We start from the raw sequence: 21,009 nt of genomic DNA on the forward strand, positions 1-21,009 counted from the left end.
GTGTAGCTACAGCGAGTGATTAGGAAGGCAAATGGAATATTGTTGTTTATTGCAAGGTGAATAGAATATCAAAGTAGGGAAGTGTTGTTACAGCTGTACAGGGCATAAGTTAGACGACGTCTGCAGGATTGTGGACACTTTTGGTCTCCTTACTGAAGAAATTATATAATTGCATTCGAAGTAGTTCAGAGAAGGTTCACTGGGCTGATTCCTGGGATGAAGGGGTTATCTTATGAGGAAAGGTTGAACAGGTTGGGTCTATACCCACTGGAGTTTAGAAGAATGAGAGGTGATCTGAGTGAAACATCTCAGGTCCCGAGGGGACTGGACAGGGTGGATGCTGAGAGGATGTTTCCCCTTGTTGGGGAGACTAGAACTAGGGGACACAGTTTAAAAATTAGGGACGTTCCATTTAAAACTGAGATGAGGAGAAATGTGTTTCTCTCAGAGGGGGGTCAGTCTGTGGAATTCTCTTCCCCAGAGAGCAGTGGAGGCTGGATCATTGAATATATTCAAGGCTGAGTTCGATAGATTTTTGATCAATTAGGGAGTCAAGGGTTATGGGACACAGACAGGAAAGTGGAGTTGAGTTCACTATCAGATCAGCCATTGAATGGCAGAGCAGGCTCGAGGGGCCGAATGGCCTACTCCTGTTCCTAATTCATTTGTTCTTGTGTGTTCCATTTCACCAGATTGCCTCTATCCTCCTGAAGTCTGCTACTAGTCCCTTCCCTTTTATTACATTGCAAATGTCACAAACATTGGCAAACATTGAAGTTATGCCCTGTAAACATAAGTCCAAGTCATTAGTATATATCAAAAAGATCAGTGGTCCTAATATAAACCTCCACTGTATACCTCCCTCCAGTCTGAAACAACCATTGTCCACTCTCTCAGCCAATGTCGTATCCACTCAGCCAATGTCCCTTTCATCCCTGGAGCACCAATATTGCTAACTGGTCAATTAGGAGGCACCATTAAGTCCTCCCCATGAGGACCCTGGTCCCAGACCTCTCTGTTTCCACTCTCCCATCAACATTCCCCAGACAGGTACAGCATGGATTAGATACAGAGTAATGCTCCTTCTACACTGTCCGATCCAACAGTCCCAGGTCAGGAACATCATGGGGTGGATACAGAGTGAATCTCACTCTACACTGTCCGATAGAGACAGGGAGAGAGACAGAAAGAGAGAAACAGAGAGACATAGACTGACAGGGTGACTGACAGAGAAAGAAGGATATTTCACAGGGGATATTGGAAGAGGAGGATGCAATTCACAACTCTGTTCCTGCATTCAATGAGATCAGGGCTGATCTGTGATCAAACTTACACCATATATCCTACCTTTGCCCCTTATCTCTTAATACATTTGGTTAACAAGAATCTATCAATCACAGGTTTAAAAATTAACCAATAAGCCAGCATGAAATTTCCACAAACAATATCATGAGGGTGTGATGGTTCCCACAGTGGAATAGCTGGCTGAATATTTAAAATGGAGGCTATTCCTTCTGGATCATCAAAAGTGTCCGCCTGGGCCCCAACTTCATCTGCATTCCTCCCTCTCCCGATGTTTTTTTTCTCTCCATACCTATCTCAAATATGTTTGTGTGCACAGCAGTGAAGGATTAAATCAAGTTAATATATCTTACATTATCCTCTTCATCCAACTCAACAATCTCTCTCTCTCTCCAAGTTTGTCTCTCTCAACAGCCCTCTCTATGCCTTCATATCTAACCCTCCGTCCCTCTGTCTCTCTCCTAGTGTCAGTGATAGCAGAGATAGAGACAGAGATAGAAGGAGAGGGAGGGAGTGACAGAGAGGGAAAGACAGATGGAGGGACAGAGTGAGAGACAGAGAGAGGAGAGAGATGGAGTGACAGTGAAGGAAGGGCAGATGGAGGGATAGAGAGAGAGAGAGACAGAGATAGAAGGAGAGAGATGGAGTGATGGGGCTGGGTGGGAAGACAGATGGAGAGGCCAAGAGAGAGACAGAGAGAGAAGGAGAGAGATGGAGTGACAGGAAGGGAAGGACCGATGGACAGATGGAGGGATGGAGAGAGAGAGAGACAGAGACAGAAGGAGAGAGAGGGAGAGACAGAGAGGGAAAGACAGATGGAGGGACAGAGAGAGAGACAGAGAGAGAGAGAGAGAGAGAGAGAGAGAGAGAGAGAAGGAGAGATTGGGAGAGACAGAGAGGGAAAGGCAGTTGGAGAGACAGAGAGAAAGAGAGAGGGGCAGAGATGGAAGGAGAGAGGGGGAGTGACAGGGACGGAAAGACAGATGGAAAGACAGAGAGGGAGAGACTGTGATAGAAGGATAGAGAGGGAGAGACCGAGATTGAAGGAGAGAGGGGGAGTGACTGGGAGGGAAAGACAGATGGAGGGACAGAGAGAGATGCAGAGGCAGAGAGAGAAGGAGAGATTGGGAGAGACAGAGAGGGAAAGGCAGTTGGAGAGACAGAAAAAGAGAGAGAGGCAGAGATGGAAGGAGAGAGAGGGAGTGACAGGGAGGGAAGGACAGATGGAAAGACAGTGAGAGAGACAGTGATAGAAGGAGAGAGAGGAAGAGACAGAGATTGAAAGAGTGAGAGGGAGTGACTGGGAGGGAAAGAGAGATGGAGAGATAGAGAGAGGGAGAGACAGAGAGGCAAAGACAGATGGGGGGACAGAGAGAGAGACAGAGAGAGAGGCAGAGAGAGAGAGAGAAGGAGAGTTTGGGAGAGACAGAGAGGAAAGGCATTTGGAGAGACAGAGAGAGAAGGAGAGAGAGGGAGTGTCAGGGAGGGAAGGACGGATGGACATCTGGAGGGATTGAGAGAGACAGACAGAGATAGAAGGAGGGAGAGGGAGAGACAGAGAGGGAAAGGCAGATGGAGGGACAGAGAGAGAGACAGATAGGCAGAGAACGAGAGAGAAGGAGAGATTGGGAGAGACAGAGAGGGAAAGGCAGATGGAGGGACAGAGAGAGAGAGAGAGGCAGAGATGGAAGGAGAGAGAGGGAGAGACAGGGAGGGAAAGACAGATGGAAAGACAGAGGGAGAGAGACAGTGAAAGAAGGAGAGAGATGGAGTGACGGGGAGGGAAAGACAGATGGAGAGACAGATGGAGAGACAGTGAAAGAAGGAGAGAGAGGGAGAGACAGAGATTGAAGGAGAGAGAGGGAGTGACTGGGAGGGAAAGAGAGATGGAGAGATAGAGAGAGAGAGACAGAGAGGGAAAGACAGATGGAGGGACAGAGAGAGAGACAGAGAGAGAGGCAGAGACAGAGAGAGAAGGAGAGATTGGGAGAGACAGAGAGGCAAAGGCAGTTGGAGACAGAGAGAGAGAGAGAGGGGCAGAGATGGAAGGAGAGATAGGGAGTGACAGGGAGGGAATGACAGATGGAAAGACAGAGAGAGGGAGACAGTGGTAGAAGGAGAGAGAGGGAGAGACAGAGAGGGAAAGACAGATGGAGAGACAGAGAGAGGTGCAGAGATGGAAGGAGACAGAGGGAGAGACAGGGAGGGAAAGACAAATGGATGGACAGAGAGAGAGACAGAGAGAGAAGGAGAGAGAGGGAGTGTCAGGGAGGGAAGGACAGATGGAAAGACAGTGAGAGAGACAGTGATAGAAGGAGAGAGAGGGAGAGACAGAAAGAGTGAGAGGGAGTGACTGGGAGGGAAAGAGAGATGGAGAGATAGAGCGAGAGAGACAGAGATAGAAGGAGACAGAGGGAGTGACAGGGAGGGAAAGACAGATGGAGGGACAGAGAGAGAGACAGAGAGAGAAGGAGAGAGAGGGAGTGTCAGGCAGGGAAGGACGGATGGACAGATGGAGGGATTGACAGAGAGAGACAGAGATAGAAGGAGAGAGAGGGAGAGTCAGAGAGGGAAAGACAGATGGAGGGACAGAGAGAGATGCAGAGGCAGAGAGAGAAGGAGAGATTGGGAGAGACAGAGAGGGAAAGGCAGTTGGAGAGACAGAAAAAGAGAGAGAGGCAGAGATGGAAGGAGAGAGAGGGAGTGACAGGGAGGGAAGGACAGATGGAAAGACAGTGAGAGAGACAGTGATAGAAGGAGAGAGAGGAAGAGACAGAGATTGAAAGAGTGAGAGGGAGTGACTGGGAGGGAAAGAGAGATGGAGAGATAGAGAGAGAGAGAGACAGAGATTGAAGGAGAGAGAGGGAGAGACAGAGAGGGAAAGACAGATGGAGGGACAGAGAGAGAGAGACAGAGAGAGAGGCAGAGACAAAGAGAGAAGGAGAGATTGGGAGAGACAGAGAGGGAAAGGCAGTTGGAGAGACAGAGCGAGAGAGAGAGTGGCAGAGATGGAAGGAGGGAGAGGGAATGTCAGGAAGGGAAAGACAGATGGAAAGACAGAGAGAGAGAGACAGTGATAGAAGGAGAGAGAGGGAGAGACTGGGAGGGAAAGACAGATGGAGGGACAGAGAGAGAAGGAGAGAGAGGGAGTGTCAGGGAGGGAAGGACAGATGGACAGATGGAGGGATTGAGAGAGAGAGACAGAGATAGCAGGAGAGAGAGGGTGAGACAGAGAGGGAAAGACAGATGGAGGGACAGAGACAGAGACAGAGAGAGAGGCAGAGACAGAGAGAGAAGGAGAGATTGGGAGAAACAGAGAGGGAAAGGCAGTTGGAGAGACAGAGAAACAGAGAGAGGCAGAGATGGAAGGAGAGAGAGGGAGTGACAGGGAGGGAAAGACAGATGGAGAGACAGAGATGGAAGGAGAGAGAGGGAGTGATGGGGAGGGAAAGACAGATGGAGAGACAGAGAGAAAGACAGAGATAGAAGGAGAGAGAGGGAGTGACAGGGAGGGAAAGACAGACGGAGGGACAAAGTGAGAGACAGAGAGAGAAGGAGAGAGAGGGAGAGACAGAGAGGGACAGACAGATGGAGAGATAGAGATAAAAGGAGAGAGATGGAGAGACAGGGAGGGAAGGACAGACGGACGGAGAGAGAGAGGGTCAGAGATAGAAGGAGAGAGAGGGAGTGACATGGGGGTAAACACAGATGGAGGGACGGTGAGAAAGTGAAGGAGGGAGAGGGAGAGATAGAGAGAAGGAGAGTGGGATTGACAGAGAGGGTAAGACAAATGGTGGAACAGAGAGAGAGACAGAGATAGAAGGAGAGAGAGGGAGCAACAGAGAGGGAAAGACAAATGGAGGGACAGAGAGAGAGACTGAGATAGAAGGAGCGAGAGGGAGTGACATGGGGGGAAAGACAGATGGAGGGACGGCGAGAAAGTGAAGGAGGGAGAGATGGAGAGAAGGAGAGTGGGAGTGACAGAGAGGGAAAGACAAATGGTGGAACAGCGAGAGAGACAGAGATAGAAGGAGAGAGAGGGAGCAACAGAGAGGGAAAGACAAATGGAGGGACAGAGAGAGAGAAAGAGATAGAAGGAGAGAGAGGGAGTGACTGGGAGGGAAAGGCAGATAGAGGGACAGAGAGAGAGAGACAGAGAGACAGAGGGAGAGGCAGAGAAAGAGAGAGAAGGAGAGTGTGGATGAGACAGAGAAGGAAAGGCAGTTGGAGGGACAGAGAGAGAGAGGGGCAGAGATGGAAGGAGAGAGAGGGAGTGACTGGGAGGGAAAGGCAGATAGAGGGACAGAGAGAGAGAGAGACAGAGGGAGAGGCAGAGAAAGAGAGAGAAGGAGAGTGTGGATGAGACAGAGAAGGAAAGGCAGTTGGAGGGACAGAGAGAGAGAGAGACAGAGATAGATGGAGAGAGAGGGAGAGACAGAGAGGTAAAGACAGATGGATGGGCAGAGAGAGAGAGAGAGGCAGAGATGGAAGGAGAGAAAGGGACAGACAGAGAGGGAAAGACAGATGGAGAGACAGAGAGAGAGACAGAGAGAGGAGTGAGAGGGAGTGTCAGGGAGGGAAAGACATATGGAGGGATAGAGAGATAGAGACAGAGATAGAAGGAGAGAGATGGGGTGATGGGTGGGGTGTGGGAAGACAGATGGAGGGACAGGGAGAGAGGCAGAGATGGAACGAGTGAGAGGGAGTGATAGGGAGGGAAATACAGATGGAAAGACAGGGAGAAAGATAGAGACAGGAGAGCGAGGGAGTGACAGGGAGGGAAAGACGGATGGAGGGACAGAGTGAGAGAGAGGGAGAGACAGAGAAGGAGAATGGGGCTGACAGAGGGAAAAACAGATGGAGGGACAGAGAGAGATACAGAGATAGAAGGAGAGAGAGGGAGTGTCAGAGAGGGAAAGACTGATGGAGGGACAAAGTGAGGGAGAGAGAGCGAAGGAGAGAGATGGAGTGACAGGGAGGGAAGGACAGATGGAGGGATAGAGAGAGAGAGACAGAGATAGAAGGAGAGAGAGGGAGTGACAGAAAGGGAAAGACAGATGGAGGGACAGCGAGAGAGAGAGAGACAGAGGAAGAGGCAGAGACAGAGATAGAAGGAGAGAGAGGGAGTGACATTGGGGGAAAGACAGATGGAGGGATAGAGAGAGAGAGAAGGAGGGAGAGGGAGAGACAGAGAGAAAGAGAGTGGGAGTGACAGAGAGGGAACGACAGATGGAGGGACAGAGAGAGAGACAGACAGAGAGCGGGAGTGACAGAGATAGAAGGAGAGAGTGGGAGAGACAGAGAAGGAAAGACAGATGGAGGGACAGAGAGAGAGACAGACAGAGTGGCAGAGACAGAGATAGTTGGAGAGAGAGGGAGTGACAGAGAGGGAAAGACAGATGGCGGGACAGAGAGAGTGGCAGAGACAGAGATAGAAGGAGCGAGAGGGAGTGAGGGGGGGGGGAAGACAGATGGAGGGACAGAGTGAGAGAGAAGGAGAGAGAGGGAGAGACAGAGGGAAGGAGAGAGGGAGTGACAGAGAGGGAAAGACCGATGGAGGGACAGAGTGAGAAACAGAGAGAAGGAGAGAGATGGAATGACAGGGAGGGAAGGACAGATGGAGGGATAGAGAGAGGCAGAGACAGAGAGAGAAGGATGAGTGGGAGAGACAGAGAGGGTAAGGCAGTTGGAGAGACAGAGAGAGAGGCAGCGATGGAAGGAGAGAGAGGGAGTGACAGGGAGGGAAAGACAGATGGAGAGACAGAGAGAAAGACAGAGAGCGAGAGAGACAGAGATAGAAGGAGAGTGTGGAGAGACAGAGAGGGAAAGACAGATGGAGCGATGGAGAGAGAGAGACAGTGATAGGAGAGTGAGGTAGTGACAGAGAGGGAAAGACAGACAGAGGGACAGACAGAGAGACAGAGACAGAGATAGAAGGAGAGAGAGGGAGTGACAGACAGTGAAAGACAGATGGAGGGACAGAGAGAGAGACAGAGAGAGAGGCAGAGAGAGAAGGAGAGAGAGGGACAGACAATGAAGGAAAGACAGATGGAGAGACAGAGATAGAAGGAGAGAGAGGGAGAGACAGAGAAGGAAAGACTGATGGAGGGACAGAGAGAGAGACAGACAGAGAGCGAGAGTGAGAGAGATAGAAGGAGTGAGACGGAGAGACAGAGAGGGAAAGACAGATGGAGGGACAGAGCTGGAGACAGAGAGAGTGGCAGAGACAGAGAGAGAGAGGGAGAGAGAGGGAGTGTCAGGAAGGGAATGCCCGATGGAGGGACAAAGTGAGAGACAGAGAGAGAGTAGAGAGATGGAGTGACAGGGAGGGAAGGAAAGATGGAGGGATAGAGAGAGAGAGACAGAGATAGGAGAGAGGAGGAGAGACAGAGAGGGAAAGACAGATGGAGAGACAAAGTGAGAGACAGAGAGAGAAGGAGAGAGGAGGAGTGACAGAGAGGGAAAGACAGATGAAGGGACAGAGAGAGAGACAGAGAGAGAGAGACAGAGAGAGAGAGAGTGAGAGTTAGAAGGAGAGAGGAGGAGAGACAGAGAGGGAAAGACAGGTGAAGGGAAAGAGAGAGAGACAGAGAGAGCGAGATACAGAGAGAGAGAGACAGAGAGACAGAGAGAGTGGGAGAGATGGTGTAAGGGAGGCACAAATGGAGTCATGGAAAGAGAGAGAGAGAGAGATAGGCAGAGACAGAGAATGAGAGAGATGTAAACAGAGTCATGGACAGAGGGTGAGAAAGAGAGATAGGGAGAGACAAAGTAAAAGAAGGAGAGAGAGAGAGAGATGGAGGCAGAGAGAGGGAGAGACAGAGAGAGAAAGCAGATACAGAGAGGGAGAGGGAGAGACAGAGAGGGAGAGGGAGATACAGAGAGGGAGAGGGAGAGACAGAGAGGGAGAGGGAGATACAGAGAGAGAGAGGGAGAGACAGAGTGAGTGGGAGAGATGGTCTAAGGGAGGCACAAATGGAGTCATGGAAAGAGACAGAGAGAGAGAGAGAGAGAGAGAGAGAGAGATGTAAACAGAGTCATGGACAGAGGGTGAGAAAGAAAGATAGGGAGAGACAAAGTAAAAGAAGTAGAGAGAGAGAGAGAGATGGAGAGGCAGAGAGAGGGAGAGACAGAGAGAGGGAGGGCGAGATGGTGTGAGAGAGACAGAGGCATGGACAGAGGCAGAGAGAGAGAGGGAGAGACACTGAGAGACAGAGAGAGACAGCGAGAGAGAAAGAAACAGAGAGGGAGGGAGAGAGAGACAGAGAGGGAGAGACTGGGATTCAGAGGGTAACGGAGAGGGAGAGACCGGGATTCAGAGGGTAACAGAGAGGGAGAGACTTGGATTCAGAGGGTAACAGAGAGGGAGAGACTGGGATTCAGAGGGTAACAGAGAGGGAGAGTCTGTGATTCAGAGGGTAACGGAGAGGGAGAGTCTGGGATTCAGAGGGTAACAGAGAGGGAGAGTCTGGGATTCAGAGGGTAACAGAGAGGGAGAGACTGGGATTCAGAGGGTAACAGAGAGGGAGAGACTGGGATTCAGAGGGTAACGGAGAGGGAGAGTCTGGGATTCAGAGGGTAACAGAGAGGGAGAGACTGGGATTCAGAGGGTAACAGAGAGGGAGAGTCTGGGATTCAGAGGGTAACAGAGAGGGAGAGACTGGGATTCAGAGGGTAACAGAGAGGGAGAGACTGGGATTCAGAGGGTAACAGAGAGGGAGAGACTGGGATTCAGAGGGTAACAGAGAGGGAGAGACTGGGATTCAGAGGGTAACGGAGAGGGAGAGTCTGGGATTCAGAGGGTAACAGAGAGGGAGAGACTGGGATTCAGAGGGTAACGGAGAGGGAGAGTCTGGGATTCAGAGGGTAACAGAGAGGGAGAGTCTGGGATTCAGAGGGTAACAGAGAGGGAGAGACTGGGATTCAGAGGGTAACAGAGAGGGAGAGACTGGGATTCAGAGGGGAACAGAAAGGGAGAGACTGGGATTCAGAGGGTAACAGAGAGGGAGAGTCTGGGATTCAGAGGGTAACAGAGCAGGAAAGACTGGGATTCAGAGGGTAACAGAGAGGGAGAGACTGGGATTCAGAGGGTAACAGAGAGGGAGAGTCTGGGATTCAGAGGGTAACAGAGCAGGAAAGACTGGGATTCAGAGGGTAACAGAGAGGGAGATACTGGGATTCAGAGGGTAACAGAGAGGGAGAGACTGGGATTCAGAGGGTAACAGAGAGGGAGATACTGGGATTCAGAGGGTAACAGAGAGGGAGAGTCTGGGATTCAGAGGGTAACAGAGCAGGAAAGACTGGGATTCAGAGGGTAACAGAGAGGGAGAGACTGGGATTCAGAGGGTAACAGAGAGGGAGAGTCTGGGATTCAGAGGGTAACAGAGCAGGAAAGACTGGGATTCAGAGGGTAACAGAGAGGGAGATACTGGGATTCAGAGGGTAACAGAGAGGGAGAGTCTGGGATTCAGAGGGTAACAGAGCAGGAAAGACTGGGATTCAGAGGGTAACAGAGAGGGAGAGACTGGGATTCAGAGGGTAACAGAGAGGGAGAGTCTGGGATTCAGAGGGTAACAGAGCAGGAAAGACTGGGATTCAGAGGGTAACAGAGCAGGAAAGACTGGGATTCAGAGGGTAACAGAGAGGGAGATACTGGGATTCAGAGGGTAACAGAGCAGGAAAGACTGGGATTCAGAGGGTAACAGAGGGAAAAATAGAGTTGGCGAGGGCAACATAGAAATTTTAAGGCACAGAAAGAGGCCACTTGGCCCATCCTCTCTGTGCCAGCCGAAAAACGATCAACCTATTCTAATCCCACCTTCCAGCATTTGGTCTGAGCTCTGCAGCTTACCGCACTTGAGGTATCTATCCAGACTCCTTCTGAATGAGTTGAGGGTCTCTGCCTCAACTACCCTTTCAGGCAGTGAGTTCCAGACCATCACGACCCTCTGGGTGAAAAAGATTTTCCTCAACTCCCCTCTAATTTTTCTGCCAATCACTTTAAATCTATGCCCCCTCGTCACTGACCTTTCTGCTATGGTTCTCTGCCCTTCACCTCCACTCTATCCAGAACCCTCAACATTTTGTACATTTCAATCAGATCTCCCCTCAGCCTTCTCTGTTCCAAGGACAACAACCCCTGCCTATCCTCACAGCTACAATTCTCCAGTCCTGGCAACATCCTGGAAAATGGGAGAGAGACAAAGTCCCGTGTTCATAACACATGGATAAAGAGGTTAATCATCTGAGCTGTAACTCTGAGATAGAGACAGAGAGGGAGGGAGAGATGGTGTGGGGGCGACACAAACTGAGACGTGGACAGAGGCAGCGAAAGAGAGAGAGGGAGAGACAGAGAGAGAGAGAGAGAGAGAGAGAGAGGGAGGGAGAGAGGGAGAAAGAGAGGGAGGGAGAGATGGTGTGGGGGCGACACAAACTGAGACGTGGACAGAGGCAGCGAAAGAGAGAGAGGGAGAGACAGAGAGAGAGAGAGAGAGAGAGAGAGGGAGGGAGAGAGGGAGAAAGAGAGAGAGAGAGGGAGGGAGAGAGGGAGGGAGAGAGGGAGGGAGAGATGGTGTGGAGTCGACACAAACTCAGACGTGGACAGAGGCAGCGAAAGAGAGAGAGGGAGTGACAGAGAGAGAGAGGGAGTGACAGAGAGAGAGAGAGAGAGAGGCAGAGAGAGAGAGAGAGAGACAGAGAGAGAGAGAGGCACAGAGAGAGAGAGAGGCAGACAGAAAGATAGAGAGAGACAGAGAGAGAGGGAGCGATGGTGTGAGGGAGGCACAAATTGAGACGTGGACAGAGGTAGAGAGAGAGAGGGAGAGATAGAGCGAGAGAGAGGGGGAAAGACAGATAGCGAGGGACAGAGGCAGTGTGAGAGAGGCAGAGTGAGAGAGTCAGATTAGAAGGTAGCAAATGTAACCCCACTATTAACAAAAGGAAGGAGGGAGAAAATAGGGAACTAAAGACCTGTTCGTCTAACATCAGTCATAGGGAAAATGGTCGAATCTATAATAAAGGATGTGATAACAGGACACTTAAAGAGAGATTGCGGGGGGGTGGGCGGGAAAGAGAGAAATGGGGGGAGAGAGAAATGTGGGGGAGAGAGAGGGGGGAGAGTGCGTGAGTGAGACGGAGCAAAGGAGAGAGATACTAGGTTAGGTGGGACAATAAGCTGTGAGGAGAACACAAATAGACTACAAAGAGAGATGGTTTGGGATAGACAGCGATAAATGTCCCAGTGTTGTGGTGACATAAAATGGCCACTGAAAATGAACCTAAAATGGCTGACTGATGTGTGTGGATTTCCACAGATGAGAGGAGAGAGAGAGACAGACAGACAGACAGAAAGAGAGACAAAGAGGGAGACAGAGACCAAGACACAGAGAGTGATCGCAGGATATTGGGCGGAGGACAGAGGAAGAGGAGGAGGCCATTTGGCCCCTCAACCCTATTCTGTCATTCAATGAGCTCATGGCTGATGTGTGATCTAACTCCATGTACCTATCTTTGCCCCTTAATACCTTTGGTTAACAAAAATCTATCAAACTCAGATTTAAAAATTAACAAGTGTCTCAGCATCAATTGCTGTTTGTGGAAGAGAGTTCCAAACTGATACCACACCTGGTGTGTTGAAGTGTTTCTTCATTTCACTCCTGAAAGGTTTTTAGACTAGGTTTATATTTTTAGACTATGCCCCCATGTTCTAGACTCTGCAGCCAGTGGGAATTGTTACTCTCTGTCCACCCTATCAGTTTCCCTTATTACCTTGAAAACAATCATCAAATCACACCTGAGCCTTCAAAATTCCAGGGATACAGAGTAAATCTCCAGCTACACTGTCCCATTAAATATTCCCAAGCCAAGCACAATGTTGGGTTTGACACAGAGTAAATTTCCCTCGACACTGTCCCATCCAACAGTCCCAGGGCAGGAACATCATGGGGTGGATACAGAGTGAATCTCACTCTACACTGTCTGATAGAGACAGAGAGAGAGAAACAGAGAGACATAGACTGACAGGGTGACTAAAAGAGAAAGAAGGATATTTAACAGGGGATATTGGAAGAGGAGGATGCAATTTAACCCCACAATCCTGTTCCGGCATCCAATGAGATCTTGGCTGATCTGTGATGTAACTTACACCATATATCCTGCCTTTGCCCCTTATCTCTTAATACCTTTGGTTAACAAGAATCTATCAATCACAGCTTTAAAAATTAACCAATAAGCCAGCAAGAAATTTGCACAACAAATAACATGAGGGTGTGATGGCTCCCACAGTGGAATAGCTTACTGGATGTTTAAAATGGAGGCTGTTCCTTCTGGATCATCAAATGTATCTGCCTGTGCCCCAACTTCATCTACATTTCCCTCTCTGCCGATGTGTTTTTCTGCCATATCTATCTCTTTCTGTTTGTGTACACAGCAGTGAAGGATTACATCAAATTAATATATCTTACATTATCCTTTTCATCCACCTCAACAATCTCTCTCTCTCCAACTTTGTCCCTCTCTACAGCCCTCTCTCTGCCTTCATATCTCACCCTCTCTCCCTCTGTCTCTCTCCTCGTGTCAGACATAGCAGGAGGGAGAGACAGAGAGAGAATGTTGAAGGAACTGTACTCTGTTCCTAAGCTGTGCTGAACCTGCTCTGGGAGTGTTTGATGGGCTACATTAATCGCCCGTGTACAGTCCTGTATCAGGCTGTGAAGAAGCAGAGCATGTTCAGTGTACAAAGGGTCAAAGGGAATGATTCACTCCTGTCTGCTACTGGGAAGAGAGACTGACCTTAACATCAAGGCAGCGTTTGACCGAGTGTGACATCGAGGAGCCCGAGTAAAACTGAAGTCAGTGGGAATCCGCTGGTTGGAGTCATACCGAGCACAAAGGAAGATGGTTGTGGTTGTTGGAGGTCAATCATCTCAGTCCCAGGACATCACTGCAGGAGTTCCTCAGGGTAGTGTCCGAGGCTCAACCATCTTCAGCTGAGATCACAGGAGAGAATACTGGAAATACTGAGCAGGTCAGGCAGCATCTGTGGAGAGAGAAACAGAGTTAGTGATTCAGCTCGATGCTTTCCAGATTTCCAGCATCCACAGTATTTTGCCTCAGATAATGAAGCAATCCGGAGCCACATGCACCAAGACCCAGACAACATTCAGGCTTGGGCCGACCAGTGGCAAGTAACATTCACGTCACACAAGTGCCAGGCAATGACCATCTGCAACAAGAGAGAATCCAACCACCTCCCCTTGGCATTCAAAGCATTATCCCATCACTGAATCACCCAGCGTCAACATCCTGGGGAAACATTGACATCAAACTTAACTGAACGAAACACATCAATAGTTTCTTCACCCAGTGGCTGGTGGGTGTCTGGAACTCACTGCCTGAAAGGATTAGTATAAAATGGGTGGTTGATGGCCGGCACAGACTGGGCGGGCCGAAGGGCCTGTATAAGTGCTGTATCTCTCTATGACTCTAAAGGATGTTAGAGGCAGAAACCCTCATCACATTTAGAACAATCTCTTGGATATTCACTTCTCTATATTTAAAATGGGTAAGGAATAACTCTCCTCGTCTGCACTGCCCCATCAAACAATCTCAGAGAAGGTACAGCACGGGTTAGATACAGAGTACAGTTCAGTTTAAACTGTCCCTGGAGTGTCGGATTAACCCGGGTCACTCACTGTGCCCGGCTCAGCCTCAAGACTCACCTGCCTCAGTCACTGAGACGCTCCTGTATCACTTGCCTTAATGTAAGCGGATGCCGGGTTTGGGAGCAGGACAGGCACACGGGATTAGGACGACTGCTCATGTGGAGGATAAGCATCAGTAATCCCTCAGAGAATCAGAACAGACCAGCGAGACTCAGAAAAGGAAACTTGTGTTGAATTTGTGAGTCTTGCATTGTGGAATGCTTTAGTATTTGGTGAGAATGTTGAGCCAGTGACATTTTGCCCCAGTGGGATGAATAGACACTATATGACTTTATTACAACAGTAAGGTACCGTGTGTACTGTAAATATGGACTGAAATAACAATGTAACTGATCAATTTTCAGCTGAATACTATAACTACAGTTATACCTGTTATCCTGTTATATATGTGCTGCTATACCTGCTATATGTGAGAATGTACATACGACACGATGGGATGAAGTCAAAGTGGCCACTGTTTATATTTTGGACTATGCCCCAAGTTCCTGACTCTGCAGCCAAAGGGAATATTTACTCTCAGTCCACCCTATCAGTTTCCCTTATTATTTTGTAAATCTTCATCAAATCATCCAATAACCTTCCGGGAGAAGAATCTTTTCCTCAAATCCCCTCTAAACCTCCTGCCCCTTGCCTTCAATCTATGCCCCCTGGTTATTGACCCCTCCGCTAAAGGAAATTGCTTCTTCCTATCTAACACAGCAATGCCCCTCACAATTTTGTACACCTCAATCAGGTCCCCCCTCAGCCTTCTCTGCTCTGAGGAAAACAACTCCAGCCTTTTCAGTCTCTCTTCATAGCTGAAATGCTCCAGCCCAGGCAACATCCTGGTCAATCTCCTCTGCATCCTCTCCAGTGCAATCACATTCTTCCTATAGTGTGGTGCCCAGAACTGTACACAGTGCTCCAGCTGTGGCCTAACCAGTGTTTTATCCATCATAACCTCCCTGTTCTTATATTCTATGCCTCAACTAATAAAGGCAAGTATCCCATATACCTTCCTAACCACCTTGTCTACCAGCGCTGCAGCCTTCAGTGATCTATGGACAAGTACACCAAGATCCCTCTGACACTCGGTACTTCCTATGATCCTACCATTCATTGGATATTCCCTAGCCTTGTTAGTCCTTCCAAAATTCTATGTAACCTAACCTATGTATAATCTTTAATCTTGCAGTGCATGTGTAATGTTTAATTTCTGAAAGCCAGACAGAGTAAAGCTTAACGTACTCCAAAAATCTCCAGACTTTTGGCATTTATTACCTTATCGGGTCAAATCTGTCGTTAAGTTGGACTAGACTTGTGAATAATTCTTTGGAAGTTGTTTTTCCGACAGTACTAGTGTAAATCAATTTGCAACATCCCATCATATAATATACACTCCTGTCTATATTGTCTGAAAACAGACATAAAATATCCACAAATTTTGCTATTTATTCCGGGGCAGACAGGTGAAGTGTTTATTTTGTCTGTGATTTAACTCAACCCCCAATGATAACCAACATGGTGGGAGAGAGTGATAGACAGAGAGAGAGGAACAGAGGTAGAGTAACAGAGAGATAGGGAGAGATAGAAATGGAGAGAGAACAGAGAGATAGTGAGGGATAGAGAAAGAAGCAGAGAGATAGAAAGTGCCAGGAGACCCTGAGACACTTTAGAAGCAGGGGGACGGGGAGACAGGCTGTGTGGGGACCCTGGGGTAACATTATAGATAGACAGGGTAGATGTAGGTAAGATGTTTCTCCTGGTTGAGGAGTCTAGAACCAGGGGACACAATTTCAAAATAAGGGGGAAGCCACTTGGGACAGAGATGAGGAGAAATGTCATTACTCAGAGGGTTGTGAATCTTAGGAATTCTCTATCCCAGAGGGCTGTGGAAGCTCAGTCATTGAGTATGTTTAAAGCAGAGATTGACAGATTGCTGAATACCAATGACATAAAGGGATATGAGGATAGTCTGGGAAAAACACATTGAAGTGGATGATCAGCCATGATTGTATTGAATGGCGGAGCAGGCTCGATGGGCTGAATGGCCTACTCCTGTTCATATATTCCAAAGCTGCAGAAATAGTTTCTCGCAAACTACCCCATCATTTCCCCTTACTATCTCAACATCTTTGATCAAATCACCTTGATCCTCCTAAATTCCAGGGAATAAATCCCTAGTTTGTGTAATATCACCTTGTAATTTAACCCTTGGAGTCCAGTTATCATTCTGGTAAATCTACACTGCACTCAAACGGACATGGACCCCTCAACTCTCTTTGGACCTCCAGTGTTTCCATCGTTTCACCATTTATAAAGTACTCTGTTCTCGTCTTTTTTACTGACATGGAAATCTATCTACCACAGTTTTAACCATTCACTTCAGATATCTCTTTGCATTGTTCTACTTCCAGCTACACTGCTTACAATGCTGCCTATTTTTGTGTCATTGGTAAACTTGGGTATGTTGCATTCTACCACATCATCTTAAATCGTTAATAAATACAGCAAAACTGAGACACACACGGGCTTTGCACTAGTAGACAGGAGTGAATCATTCCATCCCAGAGGTTTTTTGATTCCAGATTTATGTTTATTTTTAGAAAAAACAAAATTCAAATTCACAACAGCCCAGCGTGGGATTTGAACTCCTACTTTTTCAATCATCAGCTCAGGCCTTCAAATTAAAACCCATAAAAAGAGATTCATTTTCCTCCTGCTGTTGTCTGACTGACTGAGGTTTTGTATATTGTTCCCTTCTCCTCTTCTTCCATGTGTTTGAAGTCTTTGAAGTTTGTCAGACATTGGTAAACTACTTCATGTGGTGTTCTGTAAATACCTTCAATTCTGTGTATCTGGAAGGGACACAATTCAAATTCTCACCTTATTGCATCAACCAAAACCTGCAGGTCCATTCAAACAACTCTATTTCCTGTCTCTGCAAAGATAGCTCACACTTCCACAATGCAGGAATGTCTGAATGGAAACAGCTTTTGACACATTTCCCAACACGTTTACTAACACTTTTCAGGATGAAGCTAAATTCAACTCTCAGATTCCAAGCCCCAAATTGATCTTTTGGGTAGAACAGGGACCATTGATGAAATCCCAGATCTCTCTGTCCTGTCACCCATTCTAACATTGTACCATTGAGTTTATATCACTCAGTCTTCCTTCCAAAATGCATCACTTCACATTTCTCAGCATTGAAGTTAACCTGCCCTGTGTCTGTCCAATGATAGGTTGGATAGTAAGCTGTCAGGAGGACATAAAGTGTCGACAAAGAGATTTCCATAGTTTAAGTGAGTGAGCAAAGAATTGTCAGATGGAGTACAATGTGGGAAAATGTGAGCTTGTCCACTTTAGCAGGAAGAATAAAAATCAGTATATTATTGAAATGGAGAGAGACTGCAGAACTGTACGGTACAGAGGGATCTGGGTGTCCTGGTACATGAATCACAAAATGTTACCGTGTAGCTACAGCGAGTGATTAGGAAGGCAAATGGAATGTTGTTGTTTATTGCAAGGTGAATAGAATATCAAAGTAGGGAAGTGTTGTTACAGCTGTACAGGGCATAAGTTAGACGACGTCTGCAGGATTGTGGACACTTTTGGTCTCCTTACTGAAGAAATTATATAATTGCATTCGAAGTAGTTCAGAGAAGGTTCACTGGGCTGATTCCTGGGATGAAGGGGTTATCTTATGAGGAAAGGTTGAACAGGTTGGGTCTATACCCACTGGAGTTTAGAAGAATGAGAGGTGATCTGAGTGAAACATCTCAGGTCCCGAGGGGACTGGACAGGGTGGATGCTGAGAGGATGTTTCCCCTTGTTGGGGAGACTAGAACTAGGGGACACAGTTTAAAAATTAGGGACGTTCCATTTAAAACTGAGATGAGGAGAAATGTGTTTCTCTCAGAGGGGGGTCAGTCTGTGGAATTCTCTTCCCCAGAGAGCAGTGGAGGCTGGATCATTGAATATATTCAAGGCTGAGTTCGATAGATTTTTGATCAATTAGGGAGTCAAGGGTTATGGGACACAGACAGGAAAGTGGAGTTGAGTTCACTATCAGATCAGCCATTGAATGGCAGAGCAGGCTCGAGGGGCCGAATGGCCTACTCCTGTTCCTAATTCATTTGTTCTTGTGTGTTCCATTTCACCAGATTGCCTCTATCCTCCTGAAGTCTGCTACTAGTCCCTTCCCTTTTATTACATTGCAAATGTCACAAACATTGGCAAACATTGAAGTTATGCCCTGTAAACATAAGTCCAAGTCATTAGTATATATCAAAAAGATCAGTGGTCCTAATATAAACCTCCACTGTATACCTCCCTCCAGTCTGAAACAACCATTGTCCACTCTCTCAGCCAATGTCGTATCCACTCAGCCAATGTCCCTTTCATCCCTGGAGCACCAATATTGCTAACTGGTCAATTAGGAGGCACCATTAAGTCCTCCCCATGAGGACCCTGGTCCCAGACCTCTCTGTTTCCACTCTCCCATCAACATTCCCCAGACAGGTACAGCATGGATTAGATACAGAGTAATGCTCCTTCTACACTGTCCGATCCAACAGTCCCAGGTCAGGAACATCATGGGGTGGATACAGAGTGAATCTCACTCTACACTGTCCGATAGAGACAGGGAGAGAGACAGAAAGAGAGAAACAGAGAGACATAGACTGACAGGGTGACTGACAGAGAAAGAAGGATATTTCACAGGGGATATTGGAAGAGGAGGATGCAATTCACAACTCTGTTCCTGCATTCAATGAGATCAGGGCTGATCTGTGATCAAACTTACACCATATATCCTACCTTTGCCCCTTATCTCTTAATACATTTGGTTAACAAGAATCTATCAATCACAGGTTTAAAAATTAACCAATAAGCCAGCATGAAATTTCCACAAACAATATCATGAGGGTGTGATGGTTCCCACAGTGGAATAGCTGGCTGAATATTTAAAATGGAGGCTATTCCTTCTGGATCATCAAAAGTGTCCGCCTGGGCCCCAACTTCATCTGCATTCCTCCCTCTCCCGATGTTTTTTTTCTCTCCATACCTATCTCAAATATGTTTGTGTGCACAGCAGTGAAGGATTAAATCAAGTTAATATATCTTACATTATCCTCTTCATCCAACTCAACAATCTCTCTCTCTCTCCAAGTTTGTCTCTCTCAACAGCCCTCTCTATGCCTTCATATCTAACCCTCCGTCCCTCTGTCTCTCTCCTAGTGTCAGTGATAGCAGAGATAGAGACAGAGATAGAAGGAGGGGGAGGGAGTGACAGAGAGGGAAAGACAGATGGAGGGACAGAGTGAGAGACAGAGAGAGGAGAGAGATGGAGTGACAGTGAAGGAAGGGCAGATGGAGGGATAGAGAGAGAGAGAGACAGAGATAGAAGGAGAGAGATGGAGTGATGGGGCTGGGTGGGAAGACAGATGGAGAGGCCAAGAGAGAGACAGAGAGAGAAGGAGAGAGATGGAGTGACAGGAAGGGAAGGACCGATGGACAGATGGAGGGATGGAGAGAGAGAGAGACAGAGACAGAAGGAGAGAGAGGGAGAGACAGAGAGGGAAAGACAGATGGAGGGACAGAGAGAGAGACAGAGAGAGAGAGAGAGAGAGAGAGAGAGAGAGAGAGAGAAGGAGAGATTGGGAGAGACAGAGAGGGAAAGGCAGTTGGAGAGACAGAGAGAAAGAGAGAGGGGCAGAGATGGAAGGAGAGAGGGGGAGTGACAGGGACGGAAAGACAGATGGAAAGACAGAGAGGGAGAGACTGTGATAGAAGGATAGAGAGGGAGAGACCGAGATTGAAGGAGAGAGGGGGAGTGACTGGGAGGGAAAGACAGATGGAGGGACAGAGAGAGATGCAGAGGCAGAGAGAGAAGGAGAGATTGGGAGAGACAGAGAGGGAAAGGCAGTTGGAGAGACAGAAAAAGAGAGAGAGGCAGAGATGGAAGGAGAGAGAGGGAGTGACAGGGAGGGAAGGACAGATGGAAAGACAGTGAGAGAGACAGTGATAGAAGGAGAGAGAGGAAGAGACAGAGATTGAAAGAGTGAGAGGGAGTGACTGGGAGGGAAAGAGAGATGGAGAGATAGAGAGAGGGAGAGACAGAGAGGCAAAGACAGATGGGGGGACAGAGAGAGAGACAGAGAGAGAGGCAGAGAGAGAGAGAGAAGGAGAGTTTGGGAGAGACAGAGAGGAAAGGCATTTGGAGAGACAGAGAGAGAAGGAGAGAGAGGGAGTGTCAGGGAGGGAAGGACGGATGGACATCTGGAGGGATTGAGAGAGACAGACAGAGATAGAAGGAGGGAGAGGGAGAGACAGAGAGGGAAAGGCAGATGGAGGGACAGAGAGAGAGACAGATAGGCAGAGAACGAGAGAGAAGGAGAGATTGGGAGAGACAGAGAGGGAAAGGCAGATGGAGGGACAGAGAGAGAGAGAGAGGCAGAGATGGAAGGAGAGAGAGGGAGAGACAGGGAGGGAAAGACAGATGGAAAGACAGAGGGAGAGAGACAGTGAAAGAAGGAGAGAGATGGAGTGACGGGGAGGGAAAGACAGATGGAGAGACAGATGGAGAGACAGTGAAAGAAGGAGAGAGAGGGAGAGACAGAGATTGAAGGAGAGAGAGGGAGTGACTGGGAGGGAAAGAGAGATGGAGAGATAGAGAGAGAGAGACAGAGAGGGAAAGACAGATGGAGGGACAGAGAGAGAGACAGAGAGAGAGGCAGAGACAGAGAGAGAAGGAGAGATTGGGAGAGACAGAGAGGCAAAGGCAGTTGGAGACAGAGAGAGAGAGAGAGGGGCAGAGATGGAAGGAGAGATAGGGAGTGACAGGGAGGGAATGACAGATGGAAAGACAGAGAGAGGGAGACAGTGGTAGAAGGAGAGAGAGGGAGAGACAGAGAGGGAAAGACAGATGGAGAGACAGAGAGAGGTGCAGAGATGGAAGGAGACAGAGGGAGAGACAGGGAGGGAAAGACAAATGGATGGACAG

The sequence above is a fragment of the Heterodontus francisci genome, unplaced genomic scaffold (assembly GCF_036365525.1).
Source record: "Heterodontus francisci isolate sHetFra1 unplaced genomic scaffold, sHetFra1.hap1 HAP1_SCAFFOLD_136, whole genome shotgun sequence".
Lineage (NCBI taxonomy): Eukaryota > Metazoa > Chordata > Chondrichthyes > Heterodontiformes > Heterodontidae > Heterodontus > Heterodontus francisci.